General features: G+C 39.9%; 1 long non-coding RNA gene across 2 annotated transcripts; it reads left to right on the top strand.

Moving 5' to 3' along the window:
- Nucleotides 1-473: 473 nt before the first annotated feature.
- On the top strand, nt 474-7,235 carry LOC147754716 (uncharacterized). Of its 2 annotated transcripts, XR_015329682.1 has the most exons (3): nt 474-563; nt 3,294-3,374; nt 6,603-7,235. It is a non-coding gene; the product is annotated as an uncharacterized LOC147754716 (long non-coding RNA). The 2 variants fall into 2 exon arrangements; XR_015329681.1 differs by lacking the exon at nt 474-563 and having other exon boundaries at nt 570-3,374.
- Nucleotides 7,236-7,499: the final 264 nt, after the last annotated feature.

Raw genomic sequence — 7,499 nt, 5'->3', positions numbered from 1 at the left:
GTCGTTGTCGTCGGTATCGTGGAGTTCGTGGTGATCGCTAATCGCGGTGAGCCACCATCGCTCGGCAACTCGTGTACACCCAGAGACAGCCCGGCACGCTTAGACGCCGCAGGCGTCCTTCGAATGCACGCTACAGAAAATGAACGCGCGAGCGCACTCACACAGACACGGTCCCACAAACTAGTGGACAGTGAAGCACATACACTCCACAGGGACTGCAATGGAAGTATGTAGAACGTGGCGGGTCGCAGTAAGCACACTTTCGTTTTCTACTAGCTACACGTGTGGTAGCCATAATAGCACAATAAACATGGCATCCAGCGGATGGTAGGACAGAATAAAATCACATCGTATAACATGCACCCAAACCTCGCAAGTCGCTGTTTACCATAGACCAGCTGGTTACGCGGTTGTCTGCTAGTTGGCCGTACGGCGAGCGCGTCTCTCTTTCTCTCTCCCTCACCCTTCCCATATATGTGCTAACTAGCGGTTTACTAGACGAAAGATAACCCAAGGTCAAAAAAGAAGCGGCCTAACCAGGTAAAGTCCTACAAGCAGCTACGGTAAGCAGTAATCGATGTGCCGATGTTTGTTAACTGTGTTAATGGTATTTGCTGGTGAGATAACCGAACAGGAAAGCGGTTTATGTGAAAATATGTTGGCCCTTGTTGCCTCAGGTTCATTCGAGTAATCGCAGTTGAATGCTGCAAGGGATGCGCGGGATTATTTAGTTCGATTGGCATGGCATTGCCACTATGTAATATCATTGCTTAGTTAGTGTGTCCGTCCAAGCATGTTACTGTACTGGTATGGTAATGTCGTCTGCGCTATAGTCGCTACACCCTCTTGTACTATAAGTGTCGCTTCCTTGACGTCCAACGCTGTCGGTTTTACACACTGATGATTAAAATATAATATCGATTACATGAAAGCATATATGTGCGTGTGTACCATGGTAGAAGCCGTACCTATTGTCGTCGTATGTTGCTATACAACAGCAGAAGCTGTTATCCATACCGAATCCAATAACGACGATACTGTGCTCGTCATTATCGGATCTCGTCTTTTGCGTGCCTATGTGTTGCAGTGGGCATCGTTCCGAATACCAAAACACTAAGTGGTAAATAATTAGATGACAGCAAACATTTTTTTATAGTTACCGATTTATTAGACGGTCAAGTTAACCAGAAAGGCTCCAAGGAAACGTATAAATACCTGCGAATTTCGAAAAAATGGGGGGTGGAAACGGTTTCCTGCTTGTATAGAAAACGTGTAAAGCTACCTATCAGATACGGAACCCCAACCTACATGTTCCGTTCAGGAGACTTTGCCGATCTTCACATTAAGGAACGTCTACAGACGTTGTCTACGTTGGCCAAAGTAAACTGTCGGGCATAGGTTTTCGGGCATGCTTGGAGAAGTTCAACGAACCGCAGACTTAGTGCTGGGTAGATAGATTTTCTGCTAGTCCACTGCGGATATAGCGCCAAGTATAGGAACAATACTGACAAATGCTTTAAATTCTTGTATTTAGTTGACTAGCTAATTAAAATGGCTCTTAAATCAGGATAAGAGACACTTTTCCTGTTGCATTTGTATAATAAAAAGATATTTCGTAATCAAAATATTGTTTCACAGCGGAATTTGTGCGTTCGTAAAATGCAGAGACCGTATATATAAATGCTGTGGCATTAGCTGCATTAATAGATGCGAAGTTCCTCTTTTATTTAGTCAGATTTATTGTATTTCCGAGCATGCTTTTTAAATATGGCTCAAATATTTAATCCTTCATAAATCTTCCTATTTGAAACCTTCGTCTTTATTTGTAACGTCTAGGTCGTTCTAACTAATCGTAACTATCCCCATAAAAGCTTAGTACGTAACGTATTTACCCCCTAATCTTAGAGACGCTTTGTAGTCGAGGTTTAAAGCATAGACCGACTTCGTTTTATGTAGATAATCAGTCAGCCATCGGATAGAATATCCAACGCGATACCGTACGTAAAACTTGAAACATAGAAATAATGCTAGCCAGCTATTCGTAGCCGTTACTTTCAAAATATTGCGAAATAGAGATTGACTTAAAATCGACAAGGGTGTATTATTTGGTGATACATTATGATTCGACAGAGCCTTAAATGCAGAAAAAAAACCTAAAAGACTGAGGAGTCGATCGGAAACATCTTTTCAATGTGACGACCACGCTCGTCTTCTAGAGATCGAGTGCGGCTGTTGGAAAGTTCCCTGGTGAAGTTACTAGGAGTATTCTCTCTTTGCCTCCTTCTACAAGTGTATACATTTTAAACTGCTTCGATCGAGAAACCTATTCGAGTGGGTTTCTATTGTGCAACTGGCGAATCCGTGAACGCTACACAAAAATTAATTGATAAACAACAGAATAAGATAGTGTAGGGGTCTCAGTATCAACTTCTATTCAAGCGGGTCTCTGTTTATTTATAAAATTCTGACAATAAAACTATGAACGGATAATGTAATTTGTTACCGTGCAACGCAGCCACTTCGCACGTCCTTTTTTCTATGAGAGGGCGACCGTGTGATTATAGGCCTATGGTTACATTGACAATTTCTTGTATTTGCTAGGGTGCGCACATTTGTGGCCTTAATAATTGATCTGAAAGAGCAGATCATATAGTGCGTTATGTCCGACGGCGAAAGCTACGCTGGGCGTTCCCAGATTCAAGATTCCGTATTTAGACTGCCGTTGTGCCCACGCTTTTAGTACAGCAGTAGTAGTAGTAGAACAGTCATCATGTGGTTGATGAGTAGCGTCGTACTGTTTCTGAACCAGGCTAACTTTTATTGCTGTTGCTGTTGCAGAAGTGGGCACCTTTAATTATAGCACGGTCTAACTACTGCTCAGTGAACATAGGGCTTCCACGTGCTTGCATAAAAATACCGTTGCGGGCAAAGAGCGTCGAATAGGTTCGTTATCGTCAAAGCAGAGGGTTGCTCCTTTGGAAAAACTTCTGAGTGGTTGATTGAGCCATTCTGGGAATGTCGACCAATTAAGCTTGCGGAAATGGGCGAAACGTGTAGGAAATATTAACGAATTACACATTATTAGCACATTTCATCCTAGTACATGAAATTGATGTAATCGTTAGCTATAGCTTAAAATGGCTTTTTATGCAGTACAAACGGTATCAGCATTCATTTTTGTAGTTCCTCTTAGATAGGTAAATACTACCTATCGGCAGATTTTTCTATTCAATTATACAACGTAACAAAGAATGATCATGTAACCCATGACAGCTGGGTTAATGCTTTTTCAGGAGCTATAATCTGCGCAGTAGATGGATAAACCCCGGGGCCAATCACTATACTATAGCCACTCCTGCATTATGCCGCCACAGGTAAATATAATCGGCCTAGAAAACATCTTCCGAAATGTTTTTCTAGAACTCGCCTGCAAATGATTATTTTGGCCTTAGCAGAGTGAAGGGGGGCCTACGATATTCGTCGATAACCGCACGTGTGCACTACGTACATTACACTTGCTAAATGCACCGGACACGAATGCTAGATTGCGTCTAACAGCTCCATAGACAGGAATTCCTAGAAAGATGAACGAGCTTTAAACAAATGCTGCTATTTTCATGATATGAACTTCGTAAATAAGCAGTTAACTTATAGCTTAACAAGCTCAATGGTATTTATCAATTCAAGTTCCTTGGCGTTTCACTTATACAGCACAAATTAAGTATACATGTCTCTTTCTGAGTTACAAATCAATTACTCTAATACTTTATCAAATTTAAGATTGTTTCATTTATAATATTTTAGACCGCTTGATAGATAAAATGGTTCTCGGAACAATACCTTCCACGACAGAAAACCCGCATTACAAGTATTCGTAATAATGGTACTATTACTTTACCTTACGGGTTTATATGCGGAATCAAAGGAAGTGTAGGGTTAACTTCCGCTAGATCCTCGGATATATATATATATATATATATAGGCTGAATTAAATTAGGAATATGAATAGAACCTATCCTGCACAATAGATGATAATACATTTTTTTCAAAAACCTGCAATCAATTTTTTCTGAAAAGGTCAGACATTAAAATTAAAAGTAAAGTAATAGTCTACTCTATACTGGACCCTTTATAACTGTCCTTAGTTTGACTCATGCGTAGCCTTAAACTGATTTTAAGGTCCACTAGTTGATTCTAGGTATTTGATTGAAGAGTAACGAAACTTGCGCGAGATAAATGGGCTCCCATTAAGAAAAATCGCAAAATTGCTTACTGCATTATTTATCAACATAGGTGTTTTTTTTCCCAAAAGGAGTATACATAGGCATTCACTGCTGACGACTTAGCTGGTGTGAGTATTGTCGTCTCTAAACTCAGTATGCAGAATCACTTATAATTTTAATTGCAGACCATATTAAGCAATGAGTAAATGATAGATCCTACCTTTAGAACGTCCTACAAAAAAAAACACCATTGTCCTGCCTTTAACCTTTAAATCTGCCTCAGTTCGTATAAACTGATTTTTCTCAGATTCCTTAAAAAGTCGATGTTAATCTACCTGATAGGGTAGTCTTCACTCCGACATGCTAGAACACAGATTTCACACACATCCCCAATGAGATAATACCTGATATCGAGTTCCTTGAAACTGTTCATCAAGGAACAACTTTTCAACGTAGATGTCAAATGTTGTGGACTGCACTGCCTGAATATATACTACCTAAAGTAAACTACGGGCGAGCACTAAGTAGACTGATGCAACTCTATGCAAAAAAAAAAAACTGAAAATAAATAAATTAGCCTCTTTTCTAGATTTTTCGAGTTTTACAGTCCATCGCTTCTAGGCATTCTATTAAAGAGCTGGCTCTCAGCACGATCCGAGGCGTGTCTACGTCCTGGTTCAAGTCCCTTTCTAGGCACTTAACTAGACTATCTTTCTGAAGTTCCTTTTTCTTTTACGATGCATGGTACACTTTACGCGCTGCTTCCGATTATACAGCCACTGATATCTGAAGGTTGTACTAAAAAAGAATCAAACTGATATTAGGCCAGAACTGACAAAAAAAGACAGAATTTCTGTTACACATTTGCCGGTTGTTATGGTTTTGTCGACAAACTTATCAGGGCTTAGACAGGGTAACATAGTAAACAGTCAGGACCTATTCAACAGGTGTCCGTCAAGTCCTTACGCGGTACGCATATTGTCCTCTGAACGCATGAGTGTCTTAATTTGTGACAATAGGCCCAAACGTAGATGAACAGAAGTAACAATAAAATATTTCACATCGTATCGACATAACACAATTTGTTATTTTTGTTTATAGTTTGCCCTTCCGTCACTTTTTAATTATAGTTGTCTTGATATTCCGCCGCCGGCGATGAGCGTGTATGCATATCCGTCTTTCTGTTGTTGTACTTGCTTTATTGTGTTCTTATGTAACTGCGTCGCATAGCGCGCCTATCGAGCGTCTAATAAAAATTAAAACGTCAGTTCAGCACAGGGCTGGCATCCCTGGTGTGACGGTCCGCCTGTATCGGCACAATAGGGCCATAACGATCCACCTGAAGCGGAATATGTTCGTGTGCCAACAGTGGCTAGTTTCAAAAGTGAATGCTTTGACCCCTCGCTGGCGTTGCAGCTAAAACTGTATTACCTTACTAGATACTCGTTGAAACCTGACGATGCATCGTTGCACCCAGGCTGGTTAGAGCGGCGCAACCTATTTTGCCGCTGCCTAATGATAATTTACTACCAGGACGCAGAATTAGTATCGGAAGCGAGCAGTTGGCCGCTCGCGCACCTTTGGCAAGGGTTTATTGTCTCTTGTTGGCCGGAGCCCCAACCCTTCTGATCCACTTCATCTGGAGAATGGTCGACAAACAGGTCACAGACAGGTCTGCTCTATTTATTACTCCTGTAGAAATTATGAAATGAATAAAGGAAAGCTAATGAGTAAAAGAGCTAGGAAAAATAAGCACTGGAATAGAATCGAGTAGGACGCATGGCATCAATGCACTATTCCTGTTGTTAGCATATATGCACTGGTAGCCAGACTGCCAGATTGATTCGACACCTGGATACAATGTATAGATGCATGTTTGATAAACTTAGAACTAACCAAGATTTGCGAATTAAAAATGTATTAGGAAAAAGCTCTTCGGCACTCGTCGCCATGGCGCGTCTCGGCACCGATTCTCGGCACTCGTGATCGGTGATCGAAATAATTAAGCGGAAGTTCGCCTTTTGTTTAATATGAATCCTGTGGTTGAGCAGTTCTAGTGCCACTTAAACTTAACCAAATGCGAGGAATCAATCTGTGTACGACTGTAGTTCTTTTGTTATTTTTTTTAGTTAGTGTTTTAATCGTGTCCCGATTTTTTTGCCCTCAATAAAGCCTTACTATTTGCTTGCAGCGTTAAATAATACATCACTCTCGGGTTTCATTTCACCGTAAACAGCGTTTTATATGAATGTGCTGTCTCAGTTTAATTACAGTCAAGTTTTTTACACTTTACTCAAACTTGCAACTGCAAAGTTTTGTCCTCAACACTTATTTATATATAATCACACCGAATAATGAATACTGAGTGTTGGATTGAAGATTCTATTTCAGAATTACTTCATATTACCGCTAAAGGGTGCTGAGGTTAGAGTAGGCCCGAGTTGCGCAATTTTGATACACATATCTTCTGGAGCTCCTGTGAACTGCTACGTCCCTTTGCGGCTATTTGGTAGGCAGAGTGTGAAAGGAAGCCCAAAGCCAACAGTTTTCATCAAGCGCGATATTCTACCATAAAATAATGTTTTCGATTTGGCCTAAGAGAATGCAATCTACGACATTGTCTTTGGCAGAATTCAATGCTTAAGCCATAGCAGACTATTTTTTTTTGGGGATTAAAATACCCAAACCTCATCATATCGCTATCGAAATCTACGTGTATTACTTTGTATAACTTCGTAAAGATTGTTCATTTTGACTAGGCACAATTGGAATAAGAAAATGTTGGTAGGTCTAGCTCTAAATTAATGATAATTAGCGAAAAAATTATTTTTTACTTAATAAAAACTAAAGCTTATACAGAAATGTTTCTATGTTTACTTTTAATAAATGAATAAACCAATAAATTATTTGAACTATTTCTGTATTATGAAATCCTAAGGTCCATGCAATTGTAAATCGAAAGCTTAAGTTAAAAAATAAATTACTTTAAATATTCATATGGATTCAAATTGATTCGATAAACGGTGGTAACTTGTTGAAGATAATTGTTAATCAAACTACAAGAACTTATCATTAATACTTCGCCGCAGTTTACAACTGCCAACGCGATCCCTTTTATTAGGAAGTGGATGTACGGATTCAATGAGAAAGGTTTGGGGTGTATTTATTGAAACAGAGTGCGTTCTGCTATCTGACCTGAACCGATGAGGTGGTCTGCGGCCTTTTAGGACAAACACTAATCCATGTATTCAATATACGCCGCGTATATCTATCTAC

The sequence above is a fragment of the Varroa destructor genome, unplaced genomic scaffold, assembly GCF_002443255.2.
Source record: "Varroa destructor unplaced genomic scaffold, Vdes_3.0 BEIS01000006.1, whole genome shotgun sequence".
NCBI lineage: Eukaryota > Metazoa > Arthropoda > Arachnida > Mesostigmata > Varroidae > Varroa > Varroa destructor.
This window is presented reverse-complemented; position numbering and strand designations above follow the sequence as displayed.